This window comes from Silene latifolia, chromosome 11 (genome assembly GCF_048544455.1).
Source record: "Silene latifolia isolate original U9 population chromosome 11, ASM4854445v1, whole genome shotgun sequence".
NCBI classification, from domain to species: Eukaryota; Viridiplantae; Streptophyta; class Magnoliopsida; order Caryophyllales; family Caryophyllaceae; genus Silene; species Silene latifolia.
Window position 1 is genome coordinate 151,149,109 of NC_133536.1, and position 16,224 is coordinate 151,165,332.

The following is a 16,224-nucleotide window of genomic DNA, read 5'->3' on the forward strand; positions in this document are numbered from 1 at the left end:
AAGCAAAAACCAAGGCCAAAGCGAAAACCAAAGCCAAAAGCAATTCACTTAAGGCCAAAGCCAAAGTCAAAGTCAAAGCAAAAACCAAAATCAATTCACAAAAAGCAAAAGCTGAAGCCAAAGGCTACTCAACCAAGGTTAAGGCCATGACCTAAGGCAAAATAAAAACAAAACCAGATTGAACCCTTTCTCGAAAGGCCGAAATCCCCAAAAGCACAAACAAACGTCTAACAAAATGTTAGGCTAAAGCCAAAACAAAAAAAATGAAATAACGAAATTCAAATTCTTTATTTTCCAACAATTTCAAATGACGAAATTAAAAACCGTCACTTTTCAAGAAAAAGAAATAACGGAATTCGAAATTCGTTATTTTCTCACAATTTCAAACGACGGAAATAAAAACCGTCATTTTCAAATCAAAACAAGATAGTGAAATTCAAATTCGCTATTTTCACAAATTTCAAATGACGGAAATAAAAACCGTCATTTTCAAATCAAAAACAGGATAGTGAAATTCAATTTCGCTATTTTCACAAATTTCAAATGACTGGAATAAAAACCGTCATTTTCAAATCAAAAATAAGATAGTGAAATTCAAATTCGCTATTTTCACAAATTTCAAATGGCGGAATTAAAAACTGTCGTCTTTCAAACATAAAAAACGAAATAGCAAAATTCAAACTCACTATCTTCACAAAGACTCAACTGACGAAATTAAAAACCGTCACTTTTCAAACCTCGGACCAACAAGTCCAACACTAAAATACAAAGCCCAGGACCAAAAAGTCCAAAGCCCAGGACAAATAAGTTCAACACACAAAATTCCAGACTATTAAGTCCAAAACACCAAGTCCAGGACCAACAAGTCCAAAGCCCAGGACAAATAAGTCCAACACCAAATCCAGAACCAACAAGTCTAAAGCCCATGACCCATGGGTCCAACACACCAAATCCCGGACCGACGAGTCCAAACCACCAAATACCAAAACCTCAACCAACACTGCTTCACCCTTGAGTCCTTCAAGAGACTTTTACAACGAGACCTATCTAGGATCCTGGGATTTCCCTCAAGATCACAACCAACACTGCTTCACCCCTATGTCGTTCTAGAGACTGCTACAGGGAGACATATCTAGGCTTTCGAGGATTCCCCTCGAGCTCGTAATATCACACCTTAACCTTTAAGGTCCACACATGGGATTCTGATCCCACATTGTTTACCACCCATTTCGTGCTCAGGCCACATCAAGCTTGAGACCACATTCCGCGCCACATTACAAGCCGTAACCCGTCGGCCTAAACATCACAAATACAAGTTACAGATTTTTATCTGCAAACAAAACTCTTATTACCAAGATTCACATTCCAAAATGTCGCAGCCATTTCTACGCTGACCTCGATACGGAGTCTTCAAAAACATTGCTTTCTTAGAGTCCACTTTTTAGTGTGCTTACGTAATAAGAAACATTTTAACAAACTATGCCTCTTCGATCCATGATCAAGAGGAAATACTCTTCAATAAACTTTTGAGTCACCAAACAGAATTTACCGTCGCGACCCTCAACTCCAGATTTTTATCTGTCAAACAAAACTCTTATTACCAAGCTTCACATTCCAAAATGCCGAAACCATTTCTACGTTGACCCAGATACGGAGTCTTCAAAAAGCATTGCTTTCTTAGAGTCCACTTTTTAGTGTGCTCATTTAACAAGAAACATTTTCACAAACTACGCCTCTTCGATTCATGATCACGAGGTATTTCTTTCCAATCAACATTCGAGTCACCAAATTGAATTCACCGTCGGGAGCCTCAACTCCAGATTTTTATCTGTCAAACAAACCTGTTATTACCAGGCTCCACATTCCATAATGTCCAAGCCAGTTTCACCCTGACCCAGATACGGCGTCTTCAAAAAACATTGCTTTCTTAGAATCCACTTTTTAGTGTGCTCACTAAACAAGAAACATTTTCACATACTACGCCTCTTCGATTCATGATAAAGAAAAATTTCTCTCCAATAAACTTTCGAGTCACCTGACGGAATTCACCTTCGTGACCCTCAACTCCGGATTTTTATCTGTAAAAAAAACCCATCATTACCAAGCTCCACATTCCATGATGTCGAAGCCATTTTCACCCTGACCCAGACATGGAGTCCTCGAATGCTTTGCTACCGAGAACGGGATATACCTAGTCTACCGTTAGGGTCCACTTTTTAGTGTGCTCACATGATAAGGAACATTCGTCACAAATTACACCACTTCGATTCATGATCGAGGGTAATCCTCTCAAATCATTTTTCGAGTCACCAAACGGCATTTAAAGTCGTGACCCTCACACTTTAAGGTCTTAACAACTCGCTTAGGCACACATTCAGAACTACGATCTGGTTTGATTTCACTTCACGTGAATACGTAGGCAGTCCTTCTAGGACACATCCATACAACTCAAAATCAATTATCAACACACATTCAGAACTACGATCTGGTTTGATTTCTCACACATGCGAATACGTAGGCAGTCCTAATACTAGGACACAACCACACCCCACTCACATTCAATTTTTACACCTTTAATTTGCAACCCATTGCACACACACGCAGAACTACGATCTCGTTTTATTTTGCAAACACGCGAATACGTAGGCAGTTCTATTACAAGGACACCACCGCATACTCTTTTCACAACATTTCCAATTTTGAATCCTCAATAACCAGCTCAGAACTACGATCTTGTTTGATTTCGCAAACACGCGAATACGTAAGCAGTCCCCCAACGAGGACACAACCGCACACCCATTTCAATCTCAACCATCAATATCAATCCTCAAAAGCAGCCCATCGTGCTTTAAAAATTAATGTTATACCTCTTTACTAGGGGCTTCTTTCTTAAGAAGTCACCCATTCCTTATTTTGTCAAAATTCCACCTTCTCACTTTAGGGGCTTCTCTTTCAAGACGCCACCCGTCCTTTATCCTCAAACATCTTTTGAGTCTCAACTACAGTCCAAAATAAACCGCCTATAGCCTAGTGCTCGGTTTGAACGATGACAGGGTCTTGGTTCCGCTCTCCGAATCATCATAACTCGAGAAGGGATCTCAAACGAGCAAATGGTGGTGAGGATATCTGGAGAAGATAATCAATTCGTGTTCCCCAGCCGAGCGGACCCTCTACCTCAGGGATTTGATATGTGTTGTCACCCTTTCTTGGCTAGTAGTTGCACACACATAAGCGAAGTCTGTCAGAGTCACCCCTATGTGGTGACGATACCGAGTTTGTATCACGTTCACGACCGTGTGTTTGTCCGTCTGTTAGTATGCGTCCGTGTCAGTCAATGTTGCAACGGTCACGTGTCTCCAATCTATCAAATCGCGGATTTACGAGCAATAAGACTCAATATTGAGCTTCACAACTTTCAAAACTCTTATCTCCCCTCACACGAGATATTACGTGCTAATTGCTTACATGCTTATGTGCTTACGTGCTTATATGCTTGCATTCAACGTGCTTGTCTATGCGATTGTGGATTTGTGTGGTCACCAACCATGTAGGTAATCTTGAGAAGACAAACTCACTCCAACTGAGTACTGGGTTCTTCCCAACAAACGGCGACCCGTCAAGTCCAAGGGATTCAGCCACATCAACTACATGGCATACGCTACCTTCTAACGAGCAACCACTCATATCCCCGGCGAGTCCTGAGAAGTTTCGAACTCCCCAGCGAATGCCTATTTTCAAATGGATCTCACAGAAGTCTTTCAAAGATCCTCCAACATTATTCATGATCCTAACGCAACGCTCTCCAAAAATGGTTTTCCATAGAGCTTTGCTTATATTATTTATCCCCACGGAGTTCATTTAGGACCCCCAGCAAGCTGGAGTTCGTCGCTCCCTAGCCGAACCTATCAGCGTCAACCTGGTTGGAAGTCATTACCAAACAATATCTTGAAATAAGCCCGATGTTTCAGGCTATTTACCCACAGTCGATCATTCAACCATCAACATGGCTGGCGAGCCTCAGAACGTACCTTCAACATAGCCGGCGAACCTCAAAATGCACCTTCAACACGGCTGGCGAGCCTTTGTGCACAAACAAGAAATAATTCAAGGACATATCCCGAAGATACCTTAGGTATGACTCCTTCTTATGGCTCGCGAGCCTTTATACGTAGTCTAATGGATTTTAAACGACCCGAATCGAAAGTTGACAGACTTTAAAATGTTCCCGAACGCAGGTCCTTGAATCGAATCCCTGAGTCACCTCGACGTCGCCCTTCCCAACGGCAGGTCTTTGGCTCAAACCCTTTTGAGTCGCCTCGACGTCGCAATGGTCTTCAGGTTGTAATCTTCGATTGACTTGGAGGCCATACTTTTACTTTTGCCCCATCCAAGCCTCAGTAAAAGTGGGGGCTCTGTAGATACCCAGTATCTACACCTTCCAAAAACCACCCGATGATGATCGGACTACAACGTGTTTTTGATATACGTGCGTGGATTGGCTATATATGAGATGGTTTAATGCATTACTCAGATGTGAAAAATGATTTCAAAAATGGCTTTCTAACTTCATTTGCATTGAAACAACACTATTTAGAGATAAAACCGTCCTCGGACCCAAAACCGACTCAAAAACCCGCAACTCGAGTCAACCTGAGTCAACCCAAATCTCGAATGTCAAAAATAATGCCATGAATGTCTTTATTGCAATTGAATTGGTTGTATTGTTCTATGAGTTCTTGTCTTGATTATACAGTTGACTGACCCCCGATATTGTTTTCAAAACTCTGGTGATCCATTTGGGACGGTGAGCAGTTGATTGAGCAGGTGTAACTGTGCGCGGCTCGCGGGTTTGCATGGGATTCGAGTCGTCACCAGTTTTATCTAACTTCCGTTGAAAGTTTTGCTTCAGTTCCTTGGCAGTTTTGGTTGTAAAAGTTTGACTTTACTTTCAGTTGTATTTATACTTTAAACAGTTTTTGCATTTTATAATAATTGTTCTTTGATGGTCAATTTGATATACTCTACCTCGGGCAACCTAGATGGTAGCACCTTTATATGTTAGGCTGGTCCTTGGTAAGGCATCTTGGTGTATGGGAGTGTTACAGACGCTGCAGAGGAGGTGGCCCCTGAGACAAGCTCTAGGTTGCTACCCTCTGCGGGAAGAGGGGTGACAATAGTTGACTGAGCCTCTGAGACAGCCCCGAGATTGTGATAGAGTAATTGGAAAGGGAATTTGTTGGTGGATGGAGTTAAGACTTCTAGGACATCCCCCGGCTTATCAAAGAATAGTGGAAGGGGGGTTTTGAGAGGGGTGTTGGTAACATTACGACCCAAGACAGACTCTGACTCTGATTTGTTACCAGACTCGGGTTCAGACTCATCTCCACTTCCCTCCTTAAATATGAGGCCTTCTCCGGTTGAAATCTTGAGAATGCAGCCTTGGCGATCAGTCCATTTGAAGGTCTTCCTCCAGCCTTTGACAATTTTCTCTGGGTCAGCATCAGAGATCAAGGCAGTAGGATTGAATTGGTTGTCTTTGAGGGTGATAGCTATGATCTCCTCATTGTTGAGTTGCTTGATGTTGTCTTCTCCGAAAAGGAGGCTTATAGCTTCACTGCCCAGAGAAGGGATCGACTCAGAATGCACTGGTGCGACATTGGCGTTATTATCAAGGATGAAGTCGCGGTCTTGGAAGACTTCTATACCCGGATGTTTGATTTTTGACGTGGGATCATAGATTGGTTCAGGAAAGTCGTTGTAGGGTTCAAATTTTCCTTCAAGGATGAAGTACCCATTGAGGGTCAGATGGTATGGGCAGAGGATGAGTCCTTGCTTTTTGCGCTTCCTGACGAGGAGGCCCATCTCCCGGATGTCTTCATCAGATGGTTTGTAACCTAGCCCGAAAGGGATGTTAGGGACCTTGGCCTATTTCAAGGGAGGGAAGGTGCTTTTCAGTGGGTTGAGGGACATGCCCAGGAAGTACCTCTGGTGCATCAGGATACGATTGATCGTGAGGTTTGAGAACGGGTCACAATCAAAAGGTGTTGAATCGTCGGTTAGGGCATTCACAGCTTGGAATCCCCACATTTCGTCGTTAACCTCCTCAGTGACTTGAGAGGCTATCCCTTTTTCCAAAATAGCTTTGATTGGTGATGCAAGAATGGTGATTGTTTTTCTATTGAATGGGAGCCTGATCTTCTGGTGAAGGGTCGAAGTGACAGCTTTCATGGCATGGATCCAAGGACGCCCTAAGGGCATGTTAAAGGATGTTTCAATGTCGACCACATGGAATTAACTTGCCTTTCCAGGGGTCCGGTCACGAAGGTTAAGGTAGTTAGACCGGCGACTTTGTGGCGATTACCGTTATAGGCGTGGAGTCCTTGGTTGGTTGGGACAAGGTCAGCTTCCTTAATTCTCAATTTGTGTGCAGTTTTGAGAGGGATGACATTCACAGTGGAACCCTCATCGACTAGGACCATGGGTACATTCCTCTTCAAACATTAGACGGTTATGTATAATGCCAGGTAGTGGTTGCTTTCAAAGGAAGGGATATTCTCGTCGGAGAAGATGATGGGGTTTCTTAACTCATGAATGTCTCTCGTCATGTAAGTCACCACTTCTTCATGCGAGGAAGAGGATGGTAGTGTCAATATTCCTAGTACTTGGAGTAAGGCTTGACGGTGTTCGAATGATGTGGCTATTAGTTGCCAAATGGATATTTCGGCTTTGGCTTTTTGTAGTTGTTTGAGCATGGAGTTTTCTGGGACACTCGATTGGGTGTCAATGTCAAGGACGATCTGGTCGTCGATTACCGACGCGCTGCTTGTCTTAGGATTCGGGTTTTTGTAGGGGCGTCCGGATCGTGTGGGGTGATTGATTTCACTGGTTTGCTATCCGTTTCCATGGATGATGTAGACGTCGTCAACGTCGTCTCTCCAAATCCCGTTGATTTCGGGGTCATGAGCGAACCTGGAGGGAGAGTTTCATGGTGGGTAATTTTTGTGAGGATAATTTTTGTGGGGGGTGATAGTTGTGAGTTGTGTTAAAGGTTGCGCGCCAGAATGGGGGTGGAGGCGGTCCGCCTTGGAATTAGGAGTTTTAGGTGTTTGGTGGACCCTCCCTTGGACGCGGCACGAGTGATGGTGGGTTAAAGATGTGTCTGTAGTAAGCATCTTCAAGCCAGGTGATGCTTTTGGAGAGACTAGCAGTAGTCTTCTCGATTTGCTGAAACATGGCAAGCATGGAGGCGGTGCTGAATATGAACATGCCATCCGGGGTGTCATTTCGCAAAGCATTAATTTCGCCCTCAATAGGCTAGATAAGGTGTGAGAAATCCAGAGTGGCCCATCGTCCGAAATAACATGGATTCCCAAAGGGTTCGTTTTGTTATTTGGTTTTGCAGGTGGAGGTAGGGTAGTAGTTCGCCCTTCTCAATCATGTATTGAATGGTATGTCTGAGCTCGAAGTGGGTTTTGGTGTCCTGGCCTTCTCCTTGATGATATTGGCAATAGGCGCTCGGGTTCCAAAAATGAGTTTTCTGCGCTTCAGGCGGGTCAGGAGTGGGCCCGATCGGTTGTAGTTTCCCTTGTTCAATGAGCCTCTTCAAGGAGCTAGCATTTGTTGACCCTATATTGGTGAACGTCCTTTGGGGACGTTCGGCTTTCTTTGCAGTTGGTTCTAGGAGGTTGAGCTCATCGATTTTATTGGTTTGGCTGTATGGACGAGGCCGGTTGATTTAGACCGTTGCTAGCCTCTACCCATGGTTTTGACTAAGATGCCCTTGCGTAGGTCATCTTCAATACGGGTCCCAAGGATTTGTAGATCCTAGAAGGTTTTGATGTTCTTGTGCCCCAGAAGATTAGCATATACCGGACGGAGGTTGTTAACAAATTTCTCCACCAGGATTGATTCAGTTGGTTTACTCACCAATTGGGTGCTCACCCTCCTCCGGCGGGTTAGAAATTCGGTGAATCCCTCCATGTCATTTTAATTTTGGACCTCAAGGGTGCGAATATTGGCTTTAATTTCAACGTTGTCGGCATATTGCTTAGCGAACTCAACGACAACCTCGTCCCAGGTGGTGAGGCTCTTTGGGTTAAGGGAATAGTACCATTGGTCGGGAATCGGTTCCAGCGATTACGGGAAGATCGGGGTAAAGAGTACCTGTTAGACTGTGACACCCCCACATACCAAGGTGCCTTACCAGGACCACCCTAGCATGAGAGGTCGTCACCATCTCGGTTTTCCGAGGCTAGTATATCAAAGTTACTATTCCACAACAACATTTATTTAAGTATAAAGAATTAACGATTACATGTTCCAAAACCAAATCAAAAACAAATGTTTTCTAGTGATCAACTACTGAGACTAAAACGATAAATCTCATGATAGTGGAAGCTAGACTCGAGTGATGACTCCCCATCTCGTCCCCAAAGCTAATGACCATCATCACCTATCACAATCTGCTCACCTTCCCCGAATGGATCACCACAGATTTATAAAACAACAATGGGGTCAGTTCACTGCATAATCAAAATAAGACAAATTAAGATAAGATAAACACTTCTTCACAATCCACCTCCAACTCCCAATCACATCATGTAACTGACTACACACTAAAGTTTGTAGCCCTGCCAGTGGGGGACCGCGGCCGTACCCACCTAAGCCCCCCTCATCAACGAGAGATAACCCTGTTCATTAATGTGCACATCCCCTCCTGTGGCGGGTTCCACAGACGGCAAAACTAGGGCATGAAGCCATTCCCGCAAGTGACTCCACTCAGCCGAGGACGCACCTCGCGAATATCTTCATCAACCATCACAACACCAACACCAAACTTCAAACCCAACAACAGCAGATAGTCATAATATCAAACGTATAACAATTATAACACAATCTTAAATCAATTAAACAGTAAACTGAGTAGGGAAACTCTACCTTAGCACAAACTAAAATGAGACAATCAAGCAGGCTAAAATGGCTCCTCTACGAAGTCTCCACCTAACAAGAATCACATAATTCCAATTCCAACATACCAAAATCCCTCTTTCCCCCAAATCATGAACTAGGGCAAAACCCTAAAAGACATACTGATGAAACTCATATAATTAGAGGCTTACCGACACAATCGATGCGAAGGAAGGATGAACAAGACTCACGAATGATCAACAAACTTGAGAGAGATTTGGAGATGTTTAGAGTTACGTAGTGAGTTTAGGTTTTGGTAAAATGATTAAGAAACTGTATATCCCATTTTATATAACTCTAATGCTCTCTAAATCAAACCGCAAAAATAAACATCGTCAGACGGGATACTCGGTCGAGTATAGAGTATACTCGGCCGAGTATCCTCTACTCGGTCGAGTATTCCCATACACGGCTGAGTATTCCTGGACACTAGTCTGTCCAGAAACATACGATACACTTACTCAGCCGAGTAAGCCATATTCGGCCGAGTAACAGACTTAGAAAATCGTAGTATTACATTGACTCACTTGATTGACATGTAATCCTTGAAGGCACGTATATGGTTGAGTGGGTCCTCCACTCCTTTGAACTTCGGTACATCAGTTAAAGTGAAGTTGTCATGTAGTTGGTCCCCTGTGGGCTCGAATCTTCGGTTATTCTCAAAGTGGATGTTGTTCCCCCGAGATGGGAATTGCTCTTTCAAGAGCTTAAGCCTTTTCTCAGTTTCGGTCAAAGGTGGACGGTTATGTTCTCCGGACTCTTTTCTTTCCAGAGTGTCGATAAGGGTCTCGACACGATCTATGGTTACTTTGAGGGCGGTGAGCAGACTAGCCAACTGAGCATTTAATGTAGATACCCAGTATCTGCACCTACCAAAAACCACCCGATGATGATAGGACTACAACGTGTGTTTGATATGCGTGCGTGGATTGGCTATACATAAGACGGTTTAATGAAATACTCGGATGTGAAAAATGATTTCAAAAATGGTTTTCTAACTTCATTTGCATTGAAACAACACTATTTAGTGTTAAAACCGTCCTCGGACCCAAAACCGACTCAGAAACCCGCAACTCGAGTCAACCTGAGTCAACCCAAATCTCGAATGTCAAAAATAATGCCATGAATGTCTTTATCATGACATTTTCATTAAAATGGCACTAATTAGAGTCAAAACCGACACCGGGCCAAAAACCGATTCGAATTTCAAATCCCGACTAACACGGGTCAAACTCGAGTCAAGCACACAAAACACCTACCTCAAATAACACCCAAAATAATATTAATAGGTGCCCATATTGTTACATGACATCCTATTTGATTACCACAAATCAAACCATCCCAATAATAGAGAGAGCAAAGGCTACGTCCAAATTGAAAGGGACAGTACACCCCTTTCAATCACTAGGTGGCTCGCGCCTCTTTGGGGTGTCTACTTAACCTCCAAGCAAACTCAACCGAACTACCACCCCAAATTTCTCTATAAATACCACCCTTCACACACCACAATATTCACGCGAGCGTCCGCCCCCTCACCTCTCTCTTAAACTTATTGACTCGACTTCCTAAGTCACAAAATTGACAGGTTTTTTCGACCTACCGATCGAAAACACAAGCCTTACACATTTTGTTTGGTACTGTCGCCGTGCATTCGACCGACCCATTCGACCAACTCAATCCATCAATCAACATGTTTTTCAACAACATATTTTCAACTCAATTTCAAAACAAAATCCTTTTTTAGGGAACCTTTTTAAACTTCTTTGATCGCGAGTACTCATAACGAGAAAACCGTCTCTAAAGTCGTCTACCTTGCAAACATCAATATACCTAAGTTTGAGCGTGTAAATATCTCACTTATTTCATGTCTCTACTGTTTTTATGAGTTTATGATCATGAACAATGCATAACACGATTCAAATATAGCTTAGACGAGCCAAAACAGAGTTTTGGCCTCAGACAGAAGCTCCTTGCTATGCAGGGAGGCTCGCGCCTCTTGTGGGTGTCCAGGTCAGACTCAAATGTGTTTGAGTTTGTCTTTCCTTAAACACTTTCTTTTATTTTTACTTCTTTCCATTTACGGTTTTTACCATTTTAATTCATTTTTATGACAAATATTTTGACCATTACAAAAATCATCCTTGGTTCCTTATACTATTTTGGTTTATTTCGTGACTCGATGATATTATTGGTTAATTACATTTTAGTGGGTATTTTAACACCCTTTTCTTTTATTTACCATTTTTCTCATTTATTTATACTTGCAAACATATTGGTCATAATTCATAACCATCGTTGTTTCTACATACCATGTCGGATTTTAACCCGAGTACGATGATAAACTTGACTAATTACAAATAAATGAACTTAACATAATTAGTTCAAATCAAACATTTTCATTTCACTTTTATTTCTTTTTATTTCATCTTTGTCTTGACCATATCATATGTCATCCTTGGCTAATATATATGCCATGCCGATTTAATTCGAGGGCGGTGGCAAAACGGTTAAGCACACATATTTTACATTTTTATTTGTAAACTATACTTTTCAAACTTGCAAATCCGACAACGAATATTACTAATATAATAGTAATTATTCCGAGTCATGCAAATCATACTTGCAAATCATTCATTACAAAAACTGTTTTAAATAACCTTTTTAATAACCAGGAGGCACCTCTTGGCTCGCGCCCCAAGAGCCTGCCTATTTCCACATTTAAAAACCTGGGCAGAGCCCCTTCCCTCGCCAATAGGCTCGCGCTCTAATGGGGCTGCCTGGCACTGTTCTGCCTCGTTTTTAGCACTTATCTAGGACGATCCCAATTACGTTTAATCCAAATACATGACGGATTGGATTGACAAGCTTACGTTTTTACACTTTGTCATTTGACACTCTTTTTCAATAAATGGATCGTGTTAAGCATCATAACCCGAACTTGGTAAATGGAGGTTTAATTTCCGTTTTCACATGCATATCAATCTAAATCTAACTTTGACACCACTTTCTTGGTACATGCATAAACAACTGACTTAGGAAATATTCACATGTTAGGTTAAGTCTTTTGGATGCGCATTCATGCATTTCAACCGTTTTATCAACTTTTGCATTTAAACAACCACGATCGATTAGTAGAGGCCGCTAACGCGGGCGGGAGTAGGTGTCCGATTAAAGGGCTTCCCAATACGTACCCTCACCCCTTACTCAGAACCTTTGGATAATGGATGGACTTATCCATGGTGTACGAGAGTCATTTTAGGCATAGAATGCTAAAAGGGGGGCGAGTCCTTATCATTAGTACTTATGTCAAACATCGCCTTTTGCCTTGGTTGACCTAGGTATAATGTGGATTCGAACGGGTTCCAAGCATCCCAAAAATGCTTGGTGGCGACTCCGAACATCTCTGCATCGTTTTGACACATTTACCGAGACGAAACCGACCGATCTAAAGTGATCCGGTCGAAAGCATTTTTTACATCATTGAGCATGGCTTTTAGACCGCTGCATGCCTACAATTTAGCTTGGCGTGCAAGTGGCCCGTGACTACGGACCGGTAGGAGGCCCGTGCCCACAGACAAGCTTGTGGTCCATGTCCACAGAGATCCTTGTTGTTATCATCATTGTTGTGGACGAAGCTGAAGACAGGGCCATCGTATGAGGCAGAAAATGGCTCATGCTACAACTCAATCCGAAACAGGTTAACGACTAAACACAGAAATCACTCGAGCGGAAAAAGTCTCAGACTCATAGACACGAGGGCGACCTTGCGTGGCGCCTTGGTGCTAACTCATCGATGGTGCGCTGGTGTTGACTAGACTTTAACTCGGGTTCAACTTGATGGCGTGACACCGTTGAACGGATCTCGATGGTGAGACGACTCATAAGTAAAGAACCATAAGTACGTTTATTTTGACTCGGTAGACATGAGGGTGAATCGGAGTGATGGACTGAAATTTTTGAAAATAGGGATTTTTAAAAATACATTCGTTGCTTTATTGAGGGCTTCAAAAATAGAAATCTTAGAAAACAGGCTAGTTAGGATTCGAAAAGGTCGTCATAGGTTTATTTTCAAAAGACTGTTTGAGGTAGAGTTGTGATGGCTTTGAAAACGGTGTGTCATTTCCGAAGACGGTATTCTAAAATTAAAACTGTAAAAGTTTTGAAATTCGAAGTTTGAAAAGTTTGAAAGTGTTGTGGTCTCGAAAACAGTGCGTTATTTTCGGGATTTGAAAAGGGCCATTATGTCGGCGCAAATGTCCATTATGTCGGCGCGAAGGTGCTTTTTCAATGGTTATGAAAAAACGGATTTTAAAATCGCCATTATGACGGAGGGAAAGGTTGCTTTAAAATGGTTGTCAAAAACCAAGTTTTGAAATCGTCATTTCAACGGCGTGAAAGGTTGCTTTTTGCAAATGGTTGTAAAAAACCAAGTTTGTAATTGTCATTATATGGCATGAAAGGGGTAATTTGCAACGGTCGGCAAAAGACTGAGGTTTGTAATGGCCATTATAACTGCGTAAAAAAGGGTTTTTGCAAAGTTTGGAAATAATACGGAAGGACTTATGATCTCATAGCACATAAGCACTCATGGTTCATTATATTATGCATAATATTGACTTGTGTTTTGGCTTAACAAGGGTGGTTACACACTAAGCGATCAATTCCCGATTTTCGAGAGGGATGCCGATCCAAACAAAGTGTGTAAGGAGGGTACCTTAACCTCGTTCACTTAAGCAGTGAATGCTCTTTGACGAAATAGAAATGTGTGCTGCCAATGGTATGCTTGACGCAATCGGGATGAGAAACGTGGGGATGAGAAAACATACGCCGACGAGATGAGCCAATTGGTCGATAAAGTTTAGGTTGTGGGCTCCGACAAGGAACCCGAATTATGACCGTAATATCAAATGATGCACTTCAACCAAGACCTCATTCAAGTTTCACCATCTAGGGATCACAAAGATACAAGCGTACTAGTTTTCCCCAGCGGAGTCGCCAATCTATGGATGTAGGCCACCCGCACGCCGATTTGTGGACATGCGGCGGTCCGAGAGCCACGTTCAGGAACATAGAAATGCTTTCGACCGGATCGCTTTAGATCGGTCGATTTCATCTCGATGATGGTCTTGAAAACAATGCAGAGATGTTCGGAGTCACCAGCAAGCAATTATGGGATGCCTGGAAACCGTTCGAAATCCACTTTATACCTCGGTCAAACGAAGCACAAAGCAGTGCTTAACATAGGTACTAAAGATAAGGACTCGTCCCTCTTTTATCATCTTATAGCAGGAATGACTCTCGTACATCCCGGATAAGGCCATCCACAATCGAAAAGTTATGAGTAAGAGATGAGGGTACGTATTAGGAAGCTCTTTAATCGAACACCCAATCCCGCCCACGGTGGCGGCCTCTACTGATCGATCTTGGTTGGTTAAGAGCAAAAGTTTCAACGGATAAAGTGCATGAATGCGCATCCACAAGTTTAAACCTAACATGTGAAATTTGCTATGTCAGTTGTTTATTTAAGTATCAAGAAATTGATGACGAGATGGACTCAAAAGTTGATTTGCATGCAAAGACGGAAATTGAACATCCATTTACCAAGTTAGGTTTAGGTGCTTGCTGGAAACAGAAAAAGAACAGCGCCAGGTAGCCTTTAGGCGCGAGCCTATAGGCGGTTTAAAGGGAATCCCCCTGCTTTTGTAAAAGATGAAGAGCAGAAGGGCATTGGGGCACGGGTTAGGCGGCAACCTAAATGAGCCTTCTAGTTTTGCAAAAGGTTGTTAACACCGTTTAAAAGGTTGTTAAAACAGCATAAAAGCTTGTTTAAATCGCTTTTGTAGAAAAGGTTGTTAAGACCGTGTTTGTGTTAAAGTGTGAAATATGACACGGAATATTCATCATTGTGTTGGTGATATTTGTTGTCGGGCTGGAATTTGCAAGCTTGACATAAATTGTTTTGTAAATAAATATGTAAAATGTATTTACTCAACCATTTCATCATCGTACTTGAATTAAATCGACATAACACGTATGTTAGCTAAGGGTGAATTGGAACAAGGTTAACATAAAGAGAAAAATAAGCTGAAATGAAATGGAAAGTACTTGATATGGACTAGTTATATTAAGTTCATTGCTTTGTAATTAGTCAAAGTTCATCATCGCACCCAGGGTTAAGCCGACATGGTATGTAGAACCAAGGATGATAATGAAATTGACTAAAATGCATGCAAATGTGAATAAAAGATGAAAATTGCTAAAATGAGGAAAAGAGTGTTAAATTACCCTTTAAAGTGTAATTAACCGAATAATGTCACCGAATCACGGAGTTAACCATCATGGTATGAAGAACCAAACGTGATTATGATTTATGGTTAAAAATGTTTATCATTAAAATGATTTGAAGTGGTAAAAACCGTTTTAAGAAAGGAAAGAAAAACGAAATAAAACATTGAGGAATGATGAACTCAAACACGTTGAGTTCTGACCTGAGAAGCCATATGAGGCACGAGCCCCTAGGCGAGGCAACGAGCTCCTGTCTCAAGCCAAAACTCGGTTTTGGCTCGATCTTTCCAAGTTTAGAATCGTGTTATGCATATTTTACGATGTTAATGTCTTGAAAAGAGTAAAAAAGAACATGAAATAAGAGGATTAATTACACCTTCATACTTACATGTTCGGTTGCTTGACAAGAAATCGACAAAGGGTAAAACTTGTAAGTCAGAATGCTCGATTTGAAAAACCATTTTGTAAATATGAAGTGTTGCTTTACTTTAGTGTGGGTTTAGTTGGTTGAAGTGGTAAGCCAAGTGTTTTTAATGCACGATGACGGTACTAAACAATGTGTAAGGCTCATGTTTACTATTCGTAGGTCGAAAACACGTGTCGGTTTTTGACTTTAGAAGTCGAGGTCTTGATTTTTAAGGGAGAAAGAAAGGGAGGACTCTCGCGTGGTTGCAAATGGTGGTTATTGAGAGGTATTTATAGAGAAATGAGTGGTGTTGTGCATTTTGGGTGACGTGTCTATGTGATCCAATAAATAATGAGCTCAAATGAAGGAGATGACGGAGTAGAAACAAAGCAGCAACGCACGCCAATCAAGGAGCTGATGTTTCATACATGGGTTCGGAAATTAGCAAAGCTCGAGGAGTTCTAGTTCAATTTGGATTAGAATAATATATTATCATTAATATTTCTATTATTATTTGAAGTAGGAATAATACTTTCCTAAAACCGTTAACATTAGATTTCCTAATT